At 41.0% G+C, this 14,011-nt stretch overlaps 1 non-coding gene and 1 pseudogene across 1 annotated transcript; one reads left to right on the forward strand and one right to left on the reverse strand.

Moving 5' to 3' along the window:
• Window positions 1-5,495: 5,495 nt before the first annotated feature.
• LOC137945093 (small nucleolar RNA R71) lies at window positions 5,496-5,602 on the reverse strand. The gene has a single exon (XR_011110911.1). It is a non-coding gene; the product is annotated as a small nucleolar RNA R71 (small nucleolar RNA).
• Window positions 5,603-6,590: 988 nt separating this feature from the next.
• Window positions 6,591-12,535, forward strand: LOC137943650 (uncharacterized; annotated as a pseudogene).
• Window positions 12,536-14,011: the final 1,476 nt, after the last annotated feature.

Here is a 14,011-nt window from a genome sequence, read left to right on the forward strand (position 1 = left end):
CTCAATCCTTGCATCTAGCCCCTCTCGGGCGCCTAGAGTTAATGATAAAGATCAGATTACAATAGAATGCAGAGAATTAATTTCCTATTGTGATTATGCTAAAATTATCAACTCTGGATTTTACCGTGATTCGTGCCTCTCTCGAGCGCCACGTAACCACGAATCCGAATTCTCAATCCTTGCGTCTAGCCCCTCTCGGGCGCCTAGAGTTAAAGACAGAAATCGGATTAAAATACCAAAATCCAACCTCAATTATAATCTTACCCTAATTAACTAATTTAATCAAATATCAAGAAAACAAATCTTAAATAAACCTTAATTATCAAATCAGATACAATTAACATTCAAAACCTAAGTTCAAACCATATAAAAAATTAAATTCAATAATGACGAATTACTCCCCTTCTTCCTCCTCTCGCTCGGGCAGCAACTCGTTCTCACGGGTGCTGCGATTTCCGAAAATTGGTGGCGTCGGGTAGCAACAGTGAGTGGCCGGAGGTAGAGATGACGCCGGCGACGACGGTTAGAAGCCGACGGACGGAGGTAACGTCCGGCGAAGAGCGAAATAGAGCTGACGTTCTCTAACCGGCTCTCTCGAGTCTCGGTTGGAGTTAGAATGGCTTCGGGACTGGTCGGAATATGTAAACGACGCCGGAGGATGGTCGGAAAGCGGAGTTGGCACCGGAGAAGCCCTCTCGGATCACTTCTCGGCCTGGCGAGCGACGACTGTCGAACTCACCTCGATGGAGACTCTCTCGAGCTCTCCTCAGGTTTGTTCTTGGTTGCTGGACGGCAGTGGACGGTGGTGGACGACGGTGGCGCTGCGGAGGGTATTGGCCCGGTGAACGACGGTGGGGAACTCCTCTCGGGTCCTCCCCTGTTTCTGGTCAAACAAACTCTGTTTTTGGTCTCCCTTTTTCCTTCTCTTCACGCTGCCTTCCCCCCTCGGGTTTTCCCTCTTTTGACGCCCCCCTTTTGCTTTAAATAATCTTATTTATTTTAAAACGATTTGACCTAAAAATCATCTCCATTTCACTAAGGGCATTTTGGTAAATATCTCCTTCTCCACCATAATTCTCCTGAAATTCCATAATTAAATCTATAAAAAGTATTTCAGGAAGAAATAAACCTTAAAAACAATAAAATATAATTCAGGAGAGAAAAATATGCAATATCGACAGTGATTAATGCCAAATTCAATAAATGCTCATTTCATTTGAAAACCGATAAATAACCACCTATAACACAATTATAAAGGTTATTCTATTATAATTAACTTAGTTCTCATGTCAGAATATAGCATCTATCAGTCAGCTTTTTGTAATTGGGCAAAATGGTAGATTGTTTGACTTGGGTAAATATCCCACCGCACGTTCACTTGAGAGTTTAATGAGCATTTGTTGTTCACTTTAAAAAGTTTGGATCCATAGGGCATTTGCATGTTTAACATGTTTCAAGCATGCATATCCATATCTAAAACATGTTAGGATCAGTTCGCAATCTCTTTCTCATCAAATTCCAAGCCATTAGGGTTGAGCAAATGAAATTTACCAAACTTTGACAACAAAACTACTGTGTTCGTTTGTGCTGTGTGAATAAATTTTACTTACTAACATTTGTTATTGTTTTTAATTTTTTCTACGCATAAACTCTAAAAATTTTATTTTGTTGCGAGGTATTTTGCTTTTATCTTCTTTTTTTACGAGAGAATCGGAAAGTGAAAACTCAAAGTTTTGATTTAAGAAAAAAATGTACATCTAAAATGGAATGGAAATGCACAAATTTTGAGAGAGATAATTCCAAAAAGTCTCTGTAACTTTTAGGGACTGCAAACTGTTTTACTTTTAATATATTAGGTTTTGCAATAATTGGAAAAAGGGGGTGGCGGGGGATTTTTAACTGAGTGTTGACTCCCAATCCATAAGTCATTTCTTACAAAAACATAGTGATAGATGCTATATTCTGATATGAGAACTAAGTTAATTATAATAGAATAACCTTCATAATTGTGTTATAGGTGGTTATTTATCGGTTTTCAAATGAAATGAGCATTTATTGAATTTGGCATTAATCACTGTCGATATTGCATATTTTTCTCTCCTGAATTATATTTCATTGTTTTTAAGGTTTATTTCTTCTTGAAATGCTTTTTATAGATTTAATTATGGAATTTCAGGAGAATTATGGTGGAGAAGGAGATATTTACCAAAATGCCCTTAGTGAAATGGAGATGATTTTTAGGTGAAATCGGTTTAAAATAAATAAGATGGTATTAAAGCAGAAGGGGGGCGTCGAAAGAGGGGGTCGAGAGGGGACCCGAGAGGGAAAACCTGAGGGAGGAGCGTGAAAGGAAAAGGGAGAGTATTGAAAAACAGAGGAGCATCGTCGACCGAAACAGGGGAGGATCCGAGAGGAGTTCCCCACCGCCATTCACCGAGCCACCGTCGTCCACCACCATCCGGCAACCGAGAACAGACCCGAGGAGAGCTCGAGAGAGTCTCCGTCGCAGTGAGTTCGACGCTGCCATTCTTTGCTCGCTAGGCCGAGAAGTGATCCGAGAGGGCTTCTCCGGTGCCAACTCCGTTTTCCGACCATCCTCCGGCGTCGGTTACATATTCCGACCAGTCCCAGAGCCATTCTGACTCCAACCGAGACTCGAGAGAGCCGGTTAGAGAACGACAGCTCTGTTACGCTCTTCGCCGGATGTTACCTCCGTCCGTCGGCTTCTAACCGTCATCGCCGGCGTCGTCTCTACCTCCTGCCACTCACTATTGCTACCCGACGCCACCAATTTCCGGAAATCGCAGCACCCGTGAGAACGAGTTGCTGCCCGAGCGAGAGGAGGAAGAAGGGGAGTAATTCATCATTATTGAATTTAATTTTTTATATGGTTTGAACTTAGGTTTTGAATGTTAATTGAATCTGATTTGATAATTAAGGTTTATTTAAGATTTGTTTTCTTGATATTTGATTAAATTAGTTAATTAGGGTAAGATTATAATTGAGGTTGGATTTTGGTATTTTAATCCGATTTCTGTCTTTAACTCTAGGCGCCCGAGAGGGGCTAGACGCAAGGATTGAGAATTCGGATTCGTGGTTACGTGGTGCTCGAGAGAGGCACGAATCACGGTAAAATCCAAAGTTGATAATTTTAGCATCATCACAATAGGAAATTAATTCTCTGCATTCTATTGTAATCCGATCTTTGTCATTAACTCTAGGTGCCCGAGAGGGGCTAGACGCAAGGATTGAGAATCCAGATTCGTGGTTACGTGGCGCTCGAGAGAGGCACGAATCACGGTAAAATCCAGAGTTGACGTTTCCTATTGTGCAAGTAGTTAATTAAATTATTGCTTGATAATTTAGGATATAATTAGTGTTTAGTTCATATTAATTCATCATATTTGGTTAGGCTAGTTGACTGAAGAATACACGAAATTCAATCCTCCCTGTGGATATGACCCTCGCTTACTGCTAGATTACATGAACGATTCGTACACTTGCGAGGTATAAAAGTCGATGTAACTAAAATTCTACATCAAGTTTTTGAATCCCGAGGGAGGAGCGTGAAAGGAAAAGGGAGAGTATTGAAAAACAGAGGAGCACCGTTGACCAAAACAGGGGAGGATCCGAGAGGAGTTCCCCACCGCCGTTCGCCGAGCCACCGTCGTCCACCGTCGTCCACCACCATCGGGCAACCGAGAACAGACCCGAGGAGAGCTCGAGAGAGTCTCCATCGCAGCGAGTTCGACGCTGCCATTCTTTGCTCGCCAGGCTGAGAAGTGATCCGAGAGGGCTTCTCCGGTGCCAACTCCGCTTTCCGACCATCCTCCGGCGTCGTTTACATATTCCGACCAGTCCCAGAGCCATTCCGACTCCAACCGAGACTCGAGAGAGCCGGTTAGAGAACGTCAGCTCTGTTTCGCTCTTCGCCGGACGTTACCTCCGTCTGTTGGCTTCTAACTGTCGTCGCCGGCGTCGTCTCTACCTCCGGCCACTCACTATTGCTACCCGACGCCACCAATTTCCGGAAATCGTAGCACCCGTGAGAACGAGTTGCTGCACGAGCGAGAGGAGGAAAAAGGGGAGTAATTCGTCATTATTGAATTTAATTTTTTATATGGTTTGAATTTAGGTTTTGAATGTTAATTGAATCTGATTTGATAATTAAGGTTTATTTAAGATTTGTTTTCTTGGTATTTGATTAAATTAGTTAATTAGGGTAAGATTATTATTGAGGTTGGATTTTGGTATTTTAATCCGATTTCTGTCTTTAACTCTAGGCGCCCGAGAGGGGCTAGATGCAAGGATTGAGAATTCGGATTCGTGGTTACGTGGCGCTCGAGAGAGGCACGAATCACGGTAAAATCCAAAGTTGATAATTTTAGCATCATCACAATAGGAAATTAATTCTCTGCATTCTATTGTAATCCGATCTTTGTCATTAACTCTAGGCGCCCGAGAGGGGCTAGACGCAAGGATTGAGAATCCGGATTCGTGGTTACGTGGCGCTCAAGAGAGGCATGAATCACGGTAAAATCCAGAGTTGACGTTTCCTGTTGTGCAAGTAGTTAATTAAATTATTGCTTGATAATTTAGGATATAATTAGTGTTTAGTTCATATTAATTCATCATATTTGGTTAGGCTAGTTGACTGAAGAATACACGAAATTCAATCCTCCCTATGGATATGACCCTCGCTTACTGCTAGATTACATGAACGATTCGTACGCTTGCGAGGTATAAAAGTCGATGTAACTAAAATTCTACATCAAGTTTTTGGCACCGTTGCCGAGGAGGCACGTATTAGGCATATTTCTTTGTTCTCCATAGTCTTAGGTTAGATTTTTTATTTTTATTTTATTTTATTTTATTTTAATTTTTATTTTTATTTTTTGGAATTATTTTTATTTCTTCTAGTTAGTTCATATTTTTAGTAGCAAGTTTGTTAGCTTAATTTGATAGTTCCTTTTGTTTATTTTTGTCTTTTTATGAACGGGCGCCGCTCCCTAGGTGGACCATTAGCTCCCTTTGTTGAAGAGGTAGAACATATTTGTAGGAAAACACCCGAAGTCAAGTTAGGAGCTACCATGGCCAATCAGGGCGAACCATTACAGTTACCTGCAGCAGGTGACCGTAGAGCCCTGAGGGATTATTCTATCCCATCCCACTTCACATCACCTTCTTGCATTATATTGCCACCCGCTACTGCCGCCAGTTATGAGTTGAAACCGGGTGTCATCCAACTCCTCCCTACATTCTATGGGTTGGAGAAAGAGGACCCATATTACCACATCAAGGAATTCTTAGATATTTGTGCAACTTTTAAATTCCAGAATTTCTCAGATGACTCTATCCGGTTAAGACTTTTTCCATTTTCACTTAAGGATAAGGCCAAGTCTTGGCTTAATTCCTTAGAGGTGGGCAGCATTACTTCATGGGACACATTAGTCATGAAATTTTTGTCCAAGTACTTTCCCATTCAGAGAACTACAGCCCTCAGGAGAGAAATCTCCAACTTTATGCAGCAGGAGGGTGAACACTTTTATGAGGCTTGGGAGAAATGGAAGGATTTGATCCGTAGGTGTCCGCATCATGGGTTTGAGAAATGGCATTTAGTGCAATACTTTTATCAAGGTCTTACACCTCAGGTTAGATCCATGGTAGATGCAACGAGTGGTGGGAGTTTGATGGGTAAGAGTGCTAGTGAGGCGTGGGATTTTTTTGAAACGTTGAGTGATCAATCTCAGCAATGGGGTTCATCATTTAATGTTGATAGGAGATCCCACGAAGCCAAAAGAGGGGGTCTCTATGAGGTTAGTGAAACACCTATGCTCATGGCCAAGATTGAAGGGTTGACTAGAAAAATTGATGCCCTTATGGTATCCAAGAGTTCACCTGCTCCTAACCCATCTACTGTCTATGCCATATGCTCTGGTTCATCTCATCCCACACAAATGTGTCCATCTAGTTCATCCTACCCAGAGCTCATTGAGGACTTGAATGCAGTCCAGAATTTTCATAGACCAAACCGGAACGATCCTTTTTCAGAAACATATAATCCGGGTTGGGCTAGGCACCCAAATTTTTCATGGTCCAAGGGCCCACAGGTTGGGGGTCCTCCAGGGTTTACTCAACCCCAAGCTCCGCGCCCACACTTCACTCAACAACCATTGATTCCACAAAAACCTTCACTTGAGGATACACTTCAATTATTCATGCAGAATACACAGTCCTCCATTGCTAAACTTGAAATGCAAGTGAGTCAGTTGGCCAGCCACATGAGTGAACAAGCACAAAATAGACTCCCGAGTCAAACCATTCCTAACCCCAAAAGCACACATGAGAGTGAGTTGAGTTCCAAACCCCACCATGAGCAAGCCAAAGCCATAACCACCCTTAGGAGTGGTTGTGAGTTGAACAATGGGGTAGGGACCACTAAGTCTAAGGAGTCAAAGGATGACAATGGGGACACATCATTGAGTGAAGAACCTCCAAGTTCTCCACCAACAGCCAAGCAGATCCCTAACCAAGTCCCATTAGCTCCTTATCCGCAGAGGTTATCGGACCCACCTAGGAAAGGAGATAGCATGCATGAAACGTTGGAACTGTTTAGTAAGGTTCACATTAACATTCCACTTCTTGATGCTATTAGGCAAGTGCCTGCCTATGCACGATTTTTGAAAGACCTTTGTACACAGAAGAGAAAATAACATGTTAACAAAAAGGTCTTTCTTACTGAGAATGTAAGCTCAATTCTGAAGCATAACACTCCTCCTAAAGTTAAAGATCCTGGATATCCCACAATTTCATGTGTCATTGGTGAACATACCATCCAGAGAGCTCTTCTTGACTTAGGGGCAAGTGTGAATTTGCTTCCTTTCTTTGTGTACCAGCAATTAGGTTTGGGGGAATTGAAGCCTACTCCCATCACACTTCAACTAGCTGACCGTACTATCAAGATACCACGAGGAATAGTTGAAGATGTTTTGATAAAAGTGGACAAATTTTTGTTCCCGGTTGATTTCATTGTTCTTGATACAGAACCAGTAGTCGATGTGACCAACCAAATTCCTGTCATCCTAGGACGTCCCTTCTTAGCCACATCTAATGCTATCATTCATTGTAAAAGTGGTGAGTTGGAATTGTCTTTTGGAAATTTTAAGGTCTCATTGAATGTATTTAATGCCGGGCACCACCCACTTGAGTCTGATGATCTGAGTCCTGCATTTAATATAGAAACTGTTATGCTTGATAACGAATCCACTCTTGAATCTTTTGAGTCTTGCATAACATCTTTAGACATGGACTATTTTGATGAGGAAACATATTTCCGAGAGGTTAATTCTTTGCTCAATTCTGTACCTCTGTTGGAGGAAGCTTATGAGGTTATCACAACCGAACATCCACAGGATCTTCCTCTTGACTTGGACAAACCTCTTGAAACTTCCAAGCTAGACCTTAAGCCACTTCCTCCCACATTGAAGTATGCATTCTTGGGACCCATGAACTCATTACCAGTCATTATTTCCTCTTATTTGAGTACTGACCAGGAGGAACAATTGACTGAAGTTTCACAAGCACACAGAGAGGCATTGGGGTGGACTCTTGATGCCTTAAAAGGGATTAGCCCCTCCATATGCATGCATCGTATTCATTTGGAGGAGGGGACTAAAGCCTCACGTGAGATGCAACGTAGGTTAAATCCCCATATGCTGGAGGTTGTGAGAGAAGAAGTCATCAGGTTGCTTGTGACAGGAATCATTTACCCTATTTCCGATAGCACCTGGGTGAGTCCAATTCAAGTTGTCCCTAAGAAAGGGGGGATAATGATAATGAAAAATGAGAGTGGTGAATTGATTCCCACAAGAACAACCACCAAGTGGCGTGTCTGCATTGACTATAGAAAACTTAATTCCGCCACTAGGAAGGATCACTTCCCACTACCTTTCATTGATCAGGTACTAGAGCGATTGGCCGGCCACAATTTTTATTGCTTCTTAGATGGATACTCCGGCTACAATCAAATTCCCATTGCTCCAGAAGACCAGGAAAAGACCACATTCACGTGTCCGTTTGGCACCTATGCTTACAGACGCATGCCTTTTGGTTTATGCAATGCGCCAGCCACTTTCCAACGATGCATGATGAGTATCTTTTCTGACATGATTGGTGAATTTTTAGAGGTCTTTATGGATGACTTTTCTGTGTTTGGCTCTAGTTTTGATACATGTCTGCACAATCTTTCACTCGTATTGTCCCGTTGCATTAAGTCCAATTTAGTCTTGAATTGGGAAAAATGCCACTTCATGGTGAAAGAAGGAATTGTTTTAGGACATGTAGTGTCTGAGCGGGGTGTAGAAGTGGACAAAGCCAAGGTTGACCTAATTACCAATCTGCCACCACCTACTTCTGTGAAGGGGGTGCGTTCTTTCCTTGGCCATGCTGGGTTCTATAGGCGTTTCATTAAAGACTTTAGCAAAATTTCTCGTCCTTTGACGAATTTACTTGCTCAAGATGTTGCTTTCGCCTTTGATGATGCCTGTATTCATGCTTTTGAAACACTGAAGAAATGTTTGTCCACTGCACCCATTGTCCAACCCCCTATTTGGTCTTTGCCTTTTGAGTTGATGTATGATGCCTCTGACTATGCATTGGGGGCTGTTTTGGGGCAAAAGACGGATAAAATGCCCTGTGTCATTCAATATGCTAGCCGAACTCTTCATGATGCTCAATTGAATTATACTACCACTGAGAAGGAGTTGCTAGCTGTTGTGTTTGCCTTGAAAAAATTCAGATCATATCTGTTAGGGTCAAAGGTTATAGTGTTCACTGATCATTCTGCTTTGAAGTACTTATTATCCATCAAGGACACTAAACCTCGCTTGATTAGATGGATCTTGCAATTGCAAGAATTTGACCTTGAGATTCGAGATAAGAAGGGTTGTGAGAATGTTGTTGCTGATCATCTATCTAGGATCTGTGTAGTACCTCAGGAAGGATTCCTTCCTTTAAATGATTCCTTCCCTGATGAACAACTTCTCCAAGTATCCCAGTTGCCTTGGTTTGCTGACATAGTCAACTATCTTGTAACTCATAAGATTCCTGATTATTGGAGTAAACAAGATAGGTTGAAATTCTTTTCCCAAGTCAAACATTTTTTTTGGGATGACCCTTATTTGTTCAAGGTGTGTTTTGACCAAGTCATTAGGCGTTGTGTACATGAGCAAGACTTTGCCAACATTCTTGAATTTTGTCATTCCCACGCATGTGGTGGACATTTTGGTGCTAGAAAGACCGCGGCTAAAGTGTTGCAATGTAGTTTCTATTGACCTTCATTATTTAGAGATGCCCATGAGTTTTGTCAGGTGTGTGATAAATGCCAACGAACTAGTTGTTTGTCTAGGAAGAACATGATGCCTCTTAACCCCATTCTTATTGTTGAATTGTTTGATGTGTGGGGTATTGACTTCATGGGTCCTTTTCCTGTCTCGTTCGGCTATCAATACATTCTTGTTGCTGTTGAATATGTCTCTAAATGGATTGAAGCTATATCATGTAAGACAAATGATCACAAAGTGGTGGTAAAGTTTTTAAAAGAAAATATCTTTAATCGGTTTGGTACCCCGAGAGCGATCATCAGTGATGGGGGATCTCATTTTTGTAACAGAGCATTTGAGACCTTATTGAAGAAATATTCCATCACTCATCGGGTGTCCACTCCGTACCACCCGCAAACTTGTGGTCAAGTGGAAATCTCTAATAGGGAGATCAAACGGATTTTGGAGAAGTCGGTTCGCTTTGATAGGAAAGATTGGTCCACTTGATTGGACGATGCTTTATGGGCCTATCGAACCGCTTTTAAGACTCCGATTGGGATGTCTCCATTTCGCCTAGTGTTCGGCAAAGCATGTCATCTACCTGTTGAGCTTGAGCATAGAGCTTTTTGGGCCATTAAGGCTTTAAATTTTGATTTAACTCAAGCGGGTGAGGAGAGAAAGTTGTAATTGAATGAGTTGGAGGAGATACGTCATGATGCTTATGAGAATGCCAAACTGTATAAGGAGCGAACAAAGCTTTTACGTGATAAATCTATTTTTTGCAAGTCTTTTACTGTTGGGCAGAATGTCTTACTTTATAACTCATGATTGCATTTGTTTCCAGGGAAGCTAAGATCCAGGTGGTCCGGTCCATTTGAAGTTACACAGGTGTTTCCTCATGGCATTATTGAGATCCGCAATCACGGAGATGGGTCGAGCTTCAAAGTTAACGGTTAGAGGCTCAAACCGTATCTTGAGAATATCCCCACATCGGAGGAAGTGATGGTGATTTTCTTGGAGGAACCTGTCATTTCATCTTGAATGCATCAGAGTCTTGCTTACGACTATAAACTTAGCACATTGTGGGCAATCCCCACATTTCTATCCCTTTGAACATTACAGTTTTATTTATTTATTTATTTTTTGGTTTATTCATACTCTCTTGCCGGCTGAGAGCATAAATGGTTCCAGTAGTCGATGACCAGACTTTTGGTCCCTAGTTTGACAGGTCTGTACTCAAACAACCGTTCTGGGATTGACCAGTTCGATCTTGAAGTATTGAATGAAAACCTTTTGGTGAGTAACTTAAGGACTTGTGTTCAGCGCGTGATTCCTGCTGCCTTCAGTGGCCAGTCACACGGAGATTTCTTCAAAGTGTGATGTGGGATAGCGGTTTCATCTACGGATGATTACCTACGGGTACGACTGATACGAGTAAACCTTCTTCGAGGGAGACTGTGTATCATTCATGGGGGTCTTTATTATTCTTCTTTTTTTTGTAGTCGTTATAGTGTTTTAACTTTTCCCCATTGAGGACAATGTCAGGTTTAGGTTTGGGGGGGAAAACGACTCTTTTATGTCTTAGCAATAATTTTCTTTTGATTTCTGTTACCGGTTTTCAAATTACTCCTCTTAGTATGTGGTTAACATTAGTAGAGTTAAAATAAGTTGTTCAAATGTGTTTCAAAAATTTTCGTAAATTTGTGTAGAATATGCCTATTAGAAATCTGATATCATTTGTTGTGATTCATGAGAATTCAGTGGGATAACTTACTATTGCATTAGACTTGGAACTTAGCTGCAAAAGAGAACATGTAAATCTAGTGTTGATCTATGTTAGTCTGAATAGTCTTGTATGCCTGTTTGAACTCAATTTTTTTTTATACCTCAGTGAAATTCTTTGTTGTAATGTATGAATGCAAATGGAAATACTCTTGCTTGCAAAAGACATATAACTTCATAAACAGCCTGGGTAAACCCAGGGACATGCACCGGAACAGTCGGTTACTTAAAAATAAGTGCATGTGCAGTGAAGATGAATACAAAATGGTGGTAATACCAAAAGTATTTAGTGAAACAAAAAAATTACGCTGGTAATAGCAAAAGTGCGCTGGTAATAGCGTAAAATGGTTTTAAATCTGGAAGCAATGAGTTTCCTTAACTTTGATGATGAATTGTAATTTGAAAGAAGTTGCAAGTCAAGACTGAAATTGGTATAATTCTTCTGTGAGATTGTTAGACAACAGGCTTACTCTACTATTTTCTCTTAATTGTGATGTGACCAGGATTTTATTGTTATTTGTTGCCTCTTTGTTCTGTTGAAGTAATAGCTTATGGGTCACATTGGTTCAAGTAGAGTAACCATGAGTGTATTTGGATTGATAATAGGCTATATTTTACACAGGTTTTCAAATTTTGCAACATCTCATATGATTTTCAGATATTTTATGATACTAAGTGTTAGTCATATGCTAATGAGGAGTAAATGTTCTTCATTTTTTTCTTTTTATATTATTGATTTAGATGAATTTTGTGGGTAAATTCCATGCAAACCCTCACGAGACATAACTCGTCCACTACTGCAGAGTAGGGGTTTAACGGCTTGTTGCATGCGCTAAATGCAATCGTGCTCCCTACGAAAGTGGCATTTTGTTTTCCTAGGCTTAATTTTGGTTCGATTGTTGTTTTGCTAGGGACTAGCAAAGATTTAGGTTTGGGGGTGTGATAGATGCTATATTCTGACATGAGAACTAAGTTAATTATAATAGAATAACCTTTATAACTGTGTTATAGGTGGTTATTTATCGGTTTTCAAATGAAATGAGCATTTATTGAATTTGGCATTAATCACTTTCGATATTGCATATTTTTCTCTCCTGAATTATATTTCATTGTTTTTAAGGTTTATTTCTTCCTGAAATGCTTTTTATAGATTAAATTATGGAATTTCAGGAGAATTATGGTGGAGAAGGAGATATTTACCAAAATGCCCTTAGTGAAATGGAGATGATTTTTAGGTCAAATCGGTTTAAAATAAATAAGATGGTATTTAAAGCAGAAGGGGGGCATCGAAAGAGGGGGTCAAGAGGGGACCCGAGAGGGAAAACCCGAGGGAGGAGCGTGAAAGGAAACGGGAGAGTATTGAAAAACAGAGGAGCACCGTCGACCGAAACAGGGGAGGATCCGAGAGGAGTTCCCCACCACCGTTCGCCTAGCCACCGTCGTCCACCATTGTCCACCACCATCCGGCAACCGAGAACAGACCCAAGGAGAGATCGAGAGAGTCTCCGTCGCAGCGAGTTTGACGCTGCCATTCTTTGCTCGCCAGGCCGAGAAGTGATCCGAGAGGGCTTCTCCAGTGCCAACTCCGCTTTCCGACCATCCTCCGGCGTCGGTTACATATTTTGACCAGTCCCGGAGCCATTCCGACTCCAACCAAGACTCGAGAGAGCCGGTTAGAGAACGTCAGCTCTGTTTCGCTCTTCGCCGGACGTTACCTCCGTCCGTCGGCTTCTAACCGTCGTCGCCGGCGTCGTCTCTACCTCCAGCCACTCACTATTGCTACCCGACGCCACCAATCTCCGGAAATCGCAGCACCCGTGAGAACGAGTTGCTGCCCGAGCGAGAGGAGGAAGAAGGGGAGTAATTCGTTATTATTGAATTTAATTTTTTATATGGTTTGAACTTAGGTTTTGAATGTTAATTGAATCTGATTTGATAATTAAGGTTTATTTAAGATTTGTTTTCTTGATATTTGATTAAATTAGTTAATTAGGGTAAGATTATAATTGAGGTTGGATTTTGGTATTTTAATCCGATTTCTGTCTTTAACTCTAGGCGCCCGAGAGGGGCTAGACGCAAGGATTGAGAATTCGGATTCGTGGTTACGTGGCGCTCAAGAGAGGCATGAATCACGGTAAAATCCAAAGTTGATAATTTTAGCATCATCACAATAGGAAATTAATTCTCTGCATTCTATTGTAATCCGATCTTTGTCATTAACTCTAGGCACCCGAGAGAGGCTAGACGCAAGGATTGAGAATCCGGATTCGTGGTTACGTGGCGCTCGAGAGAGGCACGAATCACGGTAAAATCCAGAGTTGACGTTTCCTGTTGTGCAAGTAGTTAATTAAATTATTGCTTGATAATTTAGGATATAATTAGTGTTTAGTTCATATTAATTCATCATATTTGGTTAGGCTAGTTGACTGAAGAATACACGAAATTCAATCCTCCCTATGGATATGACCCTCGCTTACTGCTAGATTACATGAACGATTCGTAGGCTTGCAAGGTATAAAAGTCGATGTAACTAAAATTCTACATCACATAGCCCGTTATGCATGATTGACCGATAAATCATTTTACAAATCATCTGTGATTGTTAGGTCAGGTTTTTGTAAATGGGCAAAATAATGTCTTGTTTGACTCGAGTAAATATCCCACCTCAAGTTCACTTGAGAATTTAATGAGCATTTGTTGTTCACTTTAAAAGGCTTGGATCCGTAGGGAATTTGCATCTTCAACATATTTCATGCATGCAAATCCATATTTAAAACATGTTAGGATTAGTTAGAAATCTCTTTATTATCAAATTCCAAGCCATTAGGGTTGAACTATTGGAAGTTTGCAAAATTTTACAAGAAAACTTTTGTGTTTGTTTGTGGTGTGCGTATAAACTTCTTTACTGA

The sequence above is a fragment of the Aristolochia californica genome, unplaced genomic scaffold (assembly GCF_029961685.1).
Source record: "Aristolochia californica isolate CCGP_79_NKW_82.1479 unplaced genomic scaffold, dmAriCali1.0.hap1 SCAF_11, whole genome shotgun sequence".
In the NCBI taxonomy this organism is placed as follows: Eukaryota; Viridiplantae; Streptophyta; class Magnoliopsida; order Piperales; family Aristolochiaceae; genus Aristolochia; species Aristolochia californica.